Source organism: Pseudophryne corroboree, chromosome 4 (genome assembly GCF_028390025.1).
Source record: "Pseudophryne corroboree isolate aPseCor3 chromosome 4, aPseCor3.hap2, whole genome shotgun sequence".
Classification (NCBI taxonomy): Eukaryota; Metazoa; Chordata; class Amphibia; order Anura; family Myobatrachidae; genus Pseudophryne; species Pseudophryne corroboree.
The window spans coordinates 278,064,591-278,076,740 of record NC_086447.1 but is presented as its reverse complement, the minus strand read 5'-3'; the positions used below and the strand labels follow the sequence as shown (position 1 = coordinate 278,076,740).

At 50.1% G+C, this 12,150-nt stretch overlaps 1 protein-coding gene across 2 annotated transcripts in view; it reads right to left on the bottom strand.

The window, feature by feature from the left end:
- Positions 1-12,150, bottom strand: part of SMC4 (structural maintenance of chromosomes 4) — a 226,601-nt gene that overhangs the window by 158,812 nt on the left and 55,639 nt on the right. The window lies entirely within an intron of this gene.

Sequence of the window (12,150 nt, the reverse complement as noted above, 5' to 3'; positions counted from 1 at the left end):
GCCCAGAATCCTCTACGTACTAGGAGAAAAAGATTTACCGGTAGGTTTAAAATCTTATTTTCTCTTACGTCCTAGAGGATGCTGGGGACTCCGTAAGGACCATGGGGATTATACCAAAGCTCCAGACCGGGCGGGAGAGTGCGGATGACTCTGCAGTACCGATTGAGCAAACATGAGGTCCTCCTCAGCCAAGGAATCAAACTTGTAGAATTTAGCAAAAGTGTTTGACCCCGACCAAGTCGCCGCTCGGCAAAGCTGCAATGCAGCCGCCCAAGAAGAGCCCACCATCCTAGTGGAATGGGCCTTTACCGAATTTGGTAACGGCAATCCAGCCGTAGAATGAGCCTGCTGAATCGTGTTACAGACCCAGCGAGCAATAGTCTGCTTAGAAGCAGGAGCGCCAACCTTGTTGGCTGCGTACAGGACAAACAGTGCCTCTGTTTTCCTAAGACGTGCCGTTCTGGCTACATAAATTTTCAATGTCCTGACCACATCAAGGGACTCGGAGTCCTCCAAGTCCCGCACAGCAACAGGCACCACAATAGGTTGGTTCAAATGAGAAGAGGAAACCACCTTAGGCAAAAATTGAGGACGAATCCGCAACTCAGCCCTATCCACATGGAAAATCAGATAGGGGCTTTTGTGAGACAAAGCCGCCAACTCAGACACTCGCCTTGCCGAAGCCAAGGCCAACAACATGACCACCTTCCAAGTGAGATCACTTTAATTCCACGGATTGAAGAGGCTCAAACGAGGGACACTTAAGGAATTTTAACACCACGTTAAGGTCCCATGGTACCACTGGTGGCACAAAAGGAGGCTGGATATGCAGCACTACCTTCACAAAAGTCTGGACTTCTGGTAGAGAAGTCAATTCCTTCTGAAAGAAAATGGACAGGGCCGAAATCTGAACCTTAATGGAGACTAAATTTTAGGCCCATATTAACTCCAGTCTGTAGGAAGTGGAGAAAACGGCCCAGATGGAAATATTCCGGAGGAGCATTCTTGGTTTCACACCGAGACATACTTCCTCCAGATACGGTGATAATGTTTCGCTGTCACCTCCTTCCTAGCCTTTATCAGAGTAGGGATGACCTCGCCCGGAATGCCCTTCCCAGCTAGGATCTGGCGTTCAACCGCCATGCCGTCAAACGCAGCCGCGGTAAGTTTTGGAACAGACAGGGCCCCTGTTGCAACAGGTCTTCTCTGAGAGGAAGAGACCACGGATCTTCTGTAAGCATTTCCCGCAGATCCGGATACCAGGCCCTTCGAGGCTAATCTGGAACAATGAGAATTGTCTGTACTCCTTTTCGTCTTATGATTCTCAATATTTTTGAGATGAGAGGAAGAGGAGGAAACACAGACCGATTGAAACACCCACGGTGTCACCAGGGCGTCCACTGCTACTGCCTGAGGGTCCCTTGACCTGGCACAATACCTCGGAAGCTTCTTGTTGAGGCGTGACGCCATCATTTCTATTTGAGGACGTCCCCAAAGACATGTTATTTCTGCAAAGACTTCTTGATGAAGACCCCACTCTCCTGGATGGAGATCATGTCTGCTGAGGAAGTCTGCTTCCCAGTTGTCCACTCCCGGAATGAATACCGCTGAGAGAGCGCTTACGTGATTTTCTGCCCAGCGCAGAAACCTGGTCGCTTCCGCCATTGCCACTCTGCTCCTTGTCCCGCCTTGGCGGTTTACATGAGCCACGGCTGTGACGTTGTCTGATTGAATCAGAACCGGTAGGTCGCGAAGAAGATTCTCCGCTTGTCGAAGGCCGTTGTATATGACCCGTAATTCCAGTATGTTGATGTGTAGACAAGCCTCCTGGCTTGACCACAGTCCCTGAAAATTCCTGCCTTGTGTGACTGCTCCCCATCCTCGGAGGCTAGCGTCCGTGGTCACCAGAACCCAGTCCTGAATGCCGAACCTGCAACCCTCTAGAAGGTGAGCACTCTGCAGCCACCACAGGAGAGATACCCTGGCCCTGGGGGACAGGGCTATTTTCTGATGTATTTGAAGGTGGGACCCGGACCACTTGTCCAGAAAGTCCCACTGTAAAGTCTTCGCATGAAAACTGCCGAAGGGGATGGCCTCGTAGGTCGCAACCATTTTCCCCAGTACTCGAGTGCATTGATGAACTGACACTCTTTTTGGCTTTAACAGGTCTCTGACCATGTTCTGGAGTTCCTGGGCTTTTTCCATCGGGGGAAAAACCCTCTTTTGTTCTGTGTCCAGAATCATGCCTAAGAAAGACAGCCGAGTTGTTGGAACCAGCTGTGACTTTGGTAGATTTAGGATCCAGCCATGTTGCTGCAGCACTCTCAGGGAGAGCGACACGCTTTTGTGCAACTGTTCCTTTGATCTCGCTTTTATCAGGAGATCGTCCAAGTACGGGATAATTGTAACTCCTTGCCTGCGCAGGAGTACCATAATTTCCGCCATTAACTTGGTGAAAACCCTCGGGCCGCGGAAAGCCCAAACGGCAACGTTTGAAATTGGTAATGACAATCCTGTACAGCAAATCTCAAGAACGTCTGATGAGGAGGAAATATGGGGACATGAATGTATGCATCCTTTATGTCCAGAGACACCATATAATCCGCCCCTTCCAGGCTGGCGATGACCGCTCTGAGCGATTCCATCTTGAATTTGACCCTGTTCAAGTATAGGTTTAAGGATTTTAAAATCAGAATGGGTCTGACCGAACCGTCCGGTTTCGGGACCACAAACAGGGTTGAGTAGTACCCCGTCCCCTGTTGAAGCAGGGGAACTTTGACCACCACTTGTTGAAGACAGTTTTTGAATTGCACTTAAAACTACCTCCCTCTTTGGGGAAGAAGCTGGTAGGGCCGATTTGAAAAAACGGAGAGGAGGTACATCTTCGAATTCCAGCTTGTAACCCTGGGAAACAATTTCTATTGCCCAGAGATCCACCTGTGATGGAACCCAGACGTGGCTGAAAAGTCGAAGACGTGCCCCCACCGGTGCGGACTCCCTCAGTGGAGCCCCAGAGTCATGCAGAGGATTTAGTAGAAGCTGGGGAGGACTTCTGCTCCTGGTAACTAGCTGTAGCTGGCAGCTTTTTCCCTCTGCCCTTACCTCTGGCGAGAAAGGAAGATGCCCGTACTCTCTTGGATTTATGCGACCGAAAGGACTGCATCTGATAATGTGGCGTTTTCTTTGGCTGTGAGGAAACATAAGGTAAAAAATAAGATTTTACTCACCGGTAAATCTATTTCTCGTAGTCCGTAGTGGATGCTGGGGACTCCGTAAGGACCATGGGAAATAGACGGGCTCCGCAGGAGACTGGGCACTCTAAAGAAAGATTTAGTACTATCTGGTGTGCATTGGCTCCTTCCTCTATGCCCCTCCTCCAGACCTCAGTTAAGGAAACTGTGCCCGGAAGAGCAGACATTATAAGGAAAGGATTTTGGAATCAAGGGTAAGACTCATACCAGCCACACCAATCACACCGTATAACTTGTGATACACTTATCCAGTCAACAGTATGAACAACAACAGGGCATCAGACACTGGATGCCAACATAACATAACCCATTATTAAGCAATAACTATATACACGTATTGCAGAAAGTCCGCACTAGGGACAGGCGCCCAGCATCCACTACGGACTACGAGAAATAGATTTACCGGTGAGTAAAATCTTATTTTCTCTAACGTCCTAGTGGATGCTGGGGACTCCGTAAGGACCATGGGGATTATACTAAAGCTCCCAAACGGGCGGGAGAGTGCGGATGACTCTGCAGCACCGAATGGGCAAACTCAAGGTCCTCCTCAGCCAGGGTATCAAACTTGTAGAATTTTGCAAATGTGTTTGAACCCGACCAAGTAGCAGCTCGGCAAAGCTGTAATGCCGAGACCCCTCGGGCAGCCGCCCAAGAAGAGCCCACCTTCCTTGTGGAATGGGCTTTCACTGATTTTGAATGCGGCAATCCAGCCGCAGAATGAGCCTGCTGAATCGTGTTACAGATCCAGCGGGCAACGGTTTGCTTTGAAGCAGGAGCCCCCAACTTGTTGGGGGCATACAGGATAAACAGCGAGTCAGTTTTCCTGACTCCAGCCGTTCTGGCTACATAAATCTTCAAAGCCCTGACTACATCTAGTAACCTGGAATCCTCCAAGTCACGAGTAGCCGCAGGCACTACAATAGGTTGGTTCAAATGAAAAGATGACACCACCTTTGGCAGAAATTGGGGACGAGTCCGTAATTCTGCCCTGTCCACATGGAAAACCAGATAGGGGCTTTTACACGACAAAGCCGCCAATTCTGACACACGCCTAGCCGAAGCTAAGGCCAATAGCATGACCACTTTCCACGTGAGATACTTCAGCTCCACGGTCTTAAGTGGCTCAAACCAGTGGGATTTCAGGAAACTCAACGCCACGTTGAGATCCCAAGGTGCCACTGGTGGCACAAAAGGGGGCTGAATATGCAGCACTCCCTTAACAAACATCTGAACTTCAGGAAGAGAAGCCAGTTCCTTTTGAAAGAAAATGGATAGGGCCGAAATCTGGACCTTTATGGATCCCAACTTCAAGCCCATAGTCACTCCAGACTGTAGAAAGTGCAGAAATCTGCCCAGTTGGAATTCCTCTGTAGGGGCCTTCCTGGCCTCACACCAAGCAATATATTTTCGCCATATGCGGTGATAATGCTTTGCTGTCACGTCCTTCCTAGCCTTTATCAGCGTAGGAATAACTTCCTCCGGAATGCCTTTTTCCGCTAGGATCCGGCGTTCAACCGCCATGCCGTCAAACGCAGCCGCGGTAAGTCTTGGAACAGGCAGGGCCCCTGTTGCAACAGGTCCTGTCTGAGAGGCAGAGGCCATGGGTCCTCTGTGAGCATTTCTTGCAATTCCAGGTACCAAGTCCTTCTTGGCCAATCCGGAACAATGAGTATTGTTCTCACTCCTCTTCTTCTTCTTACGATTCTCAGCACCTTGGGTATGAGAGGTAGAGGAGGAAACACATAGACCGACTGGAACACCCCCGGTGTTACCAGGGCGTCCACAGCTATCGCCTGAGGGTCTCTTGACCTGGCGCAATACCTTTGTAGCTTTTTGTTGAGACGGGACGCCATCATGTCTACCTGTGGCAGATCCCATCAATTTGTAATCTGAGTGAAGACTTCGTGATGAAGTCCCCACTCGCCCGGGTGAAGGTCGTGCCTGATGAGGAAGTCTGCTTCCCAGTTGTCCACCCCCGGAATGAACACTGCTGACAGTGCTTGCACGTGATTCTTCGCCCACCGAAGAATCCTGGTGGCTTCCGCCATCGCGACTCTGCTCCTTGTGCCGCCCTGGCGGTTTACATGAGCCACCGCGGTGATGTTGTCTGACTGAATCAGCACCGGTTGGTTGCGAAGCAGGGGCTCCGCTTGACTCAGGGCGTTGAATATGGCCCTTAGTTCCAGGATATTTATGTGCAGACAAGCCTCCTGACTTGACCACAACCCTTGGAAGTTTCTTCCCTGAGTGACTGCCCCCCACCCTCGGAGGCTCGCATCCGTGGTCACCAGGACCCAGTCCTGTATGCCGAACCTGCGGCCCTCGAGAAGGTGAGCACTCTGTAGCCACCACAGAAGGGACACCCTGGCCCTGGAGGACAGGGTGATCAGCCGATGCATCTGAAGATGCGATCCGGACCATTTGTCCAACAGATCCCATTGAAAGATCCTCGCATGGAACCTGCCGAAGGGAATGGCTTCGTACGATGCCACCATCTTTCCCAGGACTCGCGTGCAGTGATGCACCGACACCTGCTTCGGTTTTAAGAGGTCTCTGACTAGAGTCACAAGCTCTTGAGCCTTCTCCGCCGGGAGAAACACCTTCTTCTGGTCTGTGTCCAGAATCATGCCCAGAAAGGGCAGACGCGTCGTAGGAATCAGCTGCGACTTTGGGATATTCAGAATCCAGCCATGCTGTTGCAACACTTCCTGAGAGTGCGCTACGCTGATCTGCAACTGCTCCCTGGACCTCGCCTTTATGAGGAGATCGTCCAAGTATGGGATAACTGACTCCTTGCTTTCTCAGGATCACCATCATTTCTGCCATTACCTTGGTAAATATTCTCGGTGCCGTGGAGAGCCCAAACGGCAACGTCTGGAATTGGTAATGACACAAATCTGAGGTACTCCTGATGAGGCGGATAAATGGGGACATGCAAGTAAGCATCCTTGATGTCCAGAGACACCATAAAATCCCCCTCTTCCAGGCTTGCAATGACCGCCCTGAGCGATTCCATTTTGAACTTGAATCTTTTCAGATAAATGTTCAGGGACTTTAAAATTTAATATAGGTCTGACCGAACCGTCCGGTTTCGGTACCACAAACATTGTGGAATAGTATCCCTTTCCCTGTTGAAGAAGGGGAACCTTTACCACCACCTTCTGGAGAAATAGCTTGTGAATTGCCGCTACCACTACTTCCCTTTCTATGAGGGAAGCTGGCAGGGCCGATTTTAGGTAACGTTGAGGGGGCATCACCTCGAATTCCAGCTTGTATCCCTGAGACACAATCTGTATAGCCCAGGGATCCACCTGTGAGCGAACCCACTGGTGGCTGAAATGTCGGAGACGCTCCCCCACCGCTCCTGGCTCCACCCGTGGAGCCCCAGCGTCATGCGGTGGATTTAGTGGAAGCCGGGGAGGACTTCTGTTCATGGGAACTAGCTGTAAGGTGCAGCTTTTTTCCTCTACCCCTGCCTCTAGCAAGAAAGGAAGCACCTCTGACCTTCTTGTTTCTTTGTGCGCGAAAGAACTGCATTTTTCAATACGGTGCTTTCTTAGGTTGTGAGGACTTCCCAGCAGTAGCTGTGGAAACCAGGTCCGAGAGACCGTCCCCAAACAATTACTCACCCTTGTAAGGTAACACCTCCATGTGTTTTTTGGAGTCGGCATCACCTGTCCACTGCCGAGTCCACAGGACCCTCCTGGCCGAAATGGACATTACATTAATTCTAGAGCACAGTAGGCAAATGTCCCTCTGGGCATCCCTCATATATAGGACAGTGTCTTTTATATGCCCCAGGGTCAGCATAATGGTATCCATTTCCTCAGACAGATTATCTGTCCACGCTGCTATAGCACTACACATCCACGCCGACGCAATTGCCGGCCTCAGTAGAGTCCCGGCATGTGTATAAACAGATTTCAGGATACTTTCCTGCTTTCTATCTGCAGGATCCTTTAGGGCGGCCGTATCCTGTGACGGCAGGGCCACCTTCTTAGATAAGCGTGTGAGAGCTTTATCTACCCCAGGGGAGGATTCCCAGCGCACCCTGTCCTCTGGCGGGAAAGGGTACGCCATAAGTAACCTTTTGGAAATCAGGACTTTCTTATCAGGGGAATCCGACGCTCTTTCACATAACTCATTTAACTCATGTGAAGGGGGAAAAGTCACCTCTTGCTTTTTCTCCCCATACATATAAACCCTCTTGTCAGGGACAGGGTTTACCTCTGATATGTGTAAAACATCCTTCATCGCTCTAATCATGTAGCGGATAGCTTTTGTCATTTTTGGTTGCAATTTTGCATCATCGTCGTCGACACTGGAGTCAGAATCCGTGTCGACATGTGTGTCAACCATTTTGGATAGTGGGCGCTTTTGAGACCCTGAGGGCCTCTGCGCTGTAGGATCAGGCATGGGTTGAGACCCTGACTGGCCCAAGGTATCAGCTTTATCCAACCTTTTATGTAAGGAGTTTATACAGGTTGAGTATCCCTTATCCGAAATGCTTGGGACCAGAGGCATTTTGGATATCGGATTTTTCCGTAGTTTGGAATAATTGCATACCATAATGAGATATCATGGTTATGGGACCTAAATCTAAGCACAGAATACATTTATGTTACATATACACTTTATACACAGCCTGAAGGTCATTTTATCCAATATATTTTATAACTTTGTGCATTAAACAAAGTGTGTGTACATTCACACAATTCATTTATGTTTCATAAACACCTTATATACACAGTCTGAAGGTCATTTAATACAATATTATTAATAACTTTGTGTATCAAACAAAGTTTGTGTACATTAAGCCATCAAAAAACAAAGGTTTCACGATCTCACTCAAAAAAGTCCGTATTTCGGAATATTCCGTATTTTGGAATATTTGGATATGGGATACTCAACCTGTATTATCATTTAACACCTTCCACATATCCATCCAATCAGGTGTCGGCACCGTCGTCGGCGACACGTCATTCAACTGCACTTGCTCTGCCTCCACATAGCCCTCTTCGTCAAAAACATGTCTACACACGCGTACCGACACACCACACACACAGGGGAAGCACTAAATGAGGACAGGACCCCCCCACAAGGCCTTTTGGAGAGACAGAGTATGCCAGCACACCCCCCAGCGCTATATGACCCAGGAATCACACAGTAACTTAGTGTTTACCCAGTAGCTGCTGTATTATGATTAATGCGCCTAAATTTATGTGCCCCCCCTCTCTTTACCCTTCTACCGTGATTCTGCAGGGGAGAGACTGGGGAGCTTCCTCTCAGCGGAGCTGTGGAAGGAAAATGGCGCTGGTGAGTGCTGAGGAAGAAGGCCCCGCCCCCTCAGCGGCGGGCTTCTGTCCCGCGATTTTGTGTAAAATGAATGGCGGGGGCTCATGCATATAACAGTGTCCAACTGTCTATATGCAGCTTTTGCCAGGAGGTATCAATTGCTGCCCAGGGCGCCCCCCACTGCACCCTGCAGTGACCGGAGTGTGTGGGTTAGTGTGGGCGCAATGGCGCACAGCTGCAGTGCTGTGCGCTACCTCATGTGAAGACAGTAGTCTTCTGCCGCCGATTTCGATGTCTTCTCTGCTTCTGCCGGCTTCTGTCTTCTGGCTCTGCGAGGGGGACGGCGGCGCGGCTCCGGGAACAGACGACAAGGTTAGGTCCTGTGTTCGATCCCTCTGGAGCTAATGGTGCCCAGTAGCCTAAGAAGCGCAACCTAGCCGCAGTTAGTAGGTTTGCTTCTCTCCCCTCAGTCCCACGTAGCAGAGAGTCTGTTACCAGCAGAAGCTCTCTGAAAATAAAAAACCTAACTAAAATACTTTCTTATTAGCAAGCTCAGGAGAGCTCACTAAAAGCACCCAGCTCTGTCCGGGCACAGATTCTAACTGAGGTCTGGAGGAGGGGCATAGAGGGAGGAGCCAGTGCACACCAGACAGTACTAAATCTTTCTTTAGAGTGCCCAGTCTCCTGCGGAGCCCGTCTATTCCCCATGGTCCTTACGGAGTCCCCAGCATCTACTAGGACGTTAGAGAAAAGCGAATTTACCTGCAGTAGCTGTGGAAACCAGGTCCGTGAGACCTTCCCCATATAAGTCCCCACCCTTGTAAGGCAAAACCTCTATATGCTTGTTTGAGTCGGCATCACCCGTCCATTGGCAGGTCCACAGTGCTCGCCTAGCAGAAATCGCCATGGCGTTGGCTCTGGAACCCAGTAGGCCAACGTCTCTCTGAGCATCTCTCATATATAGGACAGCATCCTTCATATGACCCAAGGTCAGTAAAATGGTATCCTTATCCAGGGTATCAATGTCAGCAGACAAGGTATCTGTCCACGCTGCTACAGCGCTACAAATCCAATCCGACGCTATCGCCGGTCTGAGCAAGGTACCAGTATGTGTATAAATCAACTTCAAGGTAGTCTCCTGCCTGCGATCAGCAGGATCCTTGAGGGCTACGGTATCGTGCGACGGCAGCGCCACCTTTTTGGATAAGCGCGTTAAAGCTTTGTCCACCCTGGGGGAGGATTCCCACCGTATCCTGTCCTTAGCCGGGAAAGTATACGCCATAAGAATCTTTTTGGGAATCTGCAGTTTCTTGTCTGGAGTCTCCCAAGCCCTTTCAAACAACTCATTTAACTCATGGGAAGGGGGGAAGTAACCTCAGGTTTCTTTTCTTTAAACATGTGGACCCTCGTGTCAGGTATACAGAGGGGTCATCCGTGATATGCAACACATCTTTTATTGCAATAATCATATAATGAATACTTTTTGCCAACTTTGGCTGCAACCTGCAACATCGTAGTCGACACTGGAGTCAGAATCCGTGTCGGTATCAGTGTCTGTTACTTGGGATAGTGGGCGTTTCTGAGACCCAGAAAGGCCTTGTGACATAGTAAAAGGCAAGGATGGACTCCCTGCATTTTCCCTGGACTCCGCTTTGTCCAACCTTTTATGTAATAAATTCACATTTGCATTTAAAACATTCCACATATCCAACCAATCAGGTGTCGGCGTTGCCGACGGAGACACCACACTCATTTGCTCCACCTCCTCCTTCCACTTCAGACATGCCGACACACACGTACCGACACCCCCACATACTCAGGGAAATCTCTAATCTGGAGACAGTTCCCCAATAAGGCCCTTTGGAGAGACAGAGAGAGTATGCCAGCACACACCCAGCGCCAAATGACCCTGGAAACACAATTCCCAGATATACAGCGCTTTTTTATACATGTTAAATATACACTGACTGCGCTAAATATATGTGCGCCCACCCCACCCCCTTTTAAAGCCCTCTGTCACTGTGTTCAGCAGGGGAGAGTCCGGGGAGCCAGCTTCTCAGCAGCGTGCTGTGAAGAAAATGGCGCTGGCTAGTGCTGTGGAATCAAGCTCCGCCCCGTCAGCAGCAGGCTTCGGTCCCGCTCAAAAATACAATAACTGGCGGGGGATCGTATATATTAATGCCTCAGCCCTATATACAGCTAATAATGCCAGCCAAAAGGTTTATTGCTGCCCAGGGCGCCCCCCCTGCGCCCTGCACCCATCCGTGCCTGTATTGAGTGTTTGTGTGGGAGCAAAGGCGCGCAGTGTTACCTCAGTGAAGATCAGAAGTCTTCTGCCGCCTTAGAAGTCTTCTTTCTTCTTATACTCACCCGGCTTCTATCTTCCGGCTCTGTGAGGAGGAGGACGGCGGCGCGGCTCTGGGACGAACGGCAAGGGTGAGACCTGCGTTCCGATCCCTCTGGAGCTAATGGTGTCCAGTAGCCTAAGAAGCAGAGCCTATCACTTAAGTAGGTCTGCTTCTCTCTCCTCAGCCCCACGACGAAGGGAGCCTGTTGCCAGCAGGGCTCCCTGAAAATAAAAAACCTAACAAAATTATTTTTACAGAGAAACTCAGGAGAGCTCCCCTGCAATGCACCCAGTCTCCTCTGGGCACAGATTCTAACTGAGGTCTGGAGGAGGGGCATAGAGGGAGGAGCCAGTGCACACCCAATTCTTAAGTTCTTTATAGTGCCCATGTCTCCTGCGGAGCCCGTCTATACCCCATGGTCCTTACGGAGTCCCCAGCATCCTCTAGGACGTAAGAGAAAGCGTCTCAACCCCTAAACTACACCTAGTACCGGTGATCCAGCATATGTCAGAGTCCGGAGCAGCTGTATGAGGCTGCTGTTTATGCAGAGGAAGGTGACAAAATGCAGCTGAGCACGCTCAGATGTAGCTCCAACCCCCGTAATGGCGCCGATGCTACTGGATATATTTATAGTGGCCATGTCTCCAAAACATGCTGTAACCTCACATGAATGCTTAGTTCAGCCCACCGCTAGCCAGTTTTACACAGGGGATATAGCGAGTCCCCCCCAGGAGGGACCCGTATGCCTCACCAGTGGGACAGACGCACCATGAACCGGGGGACTCCCCTAGCGGGGCTCCAGGTTTATACAAACCACCAACGTTCACCTTCAGGCATCTGTTAGTGGTGTGCGCCGTGCTGCAGTTGAGACAGCCAAGACGCAGTGCCCCACTGACCAAACCCCTCAGTTTCCGTCCTGCAGCGGGGAAACGGTTCTGCACCTCGCAAGAACGGTGCGCGCGCCCCCCCCCCCTAACCTCCACGGCGCAGGTATGCTGTTGCCCAAACAGCATACCAAAATAAACAAAAGTTTAAAATAAAATGAAGAAAAACTCTGGAGCTAGCAGAGTGTACATCCTGTTCTGAAGTCACTTTTTTTCTAAACTGCCTGCGGGAGAGGGCATAGAGGGGAGGAGCCAGCACAGCCAGTTGAAGAAATTTAAAGTACACTAGCTCCTTTGGACCCCGTCTATACCTATCGTACTAATGTGTCCCAAATATCCCTTATGGGTGCTAGAGAAACATCACCATTCATT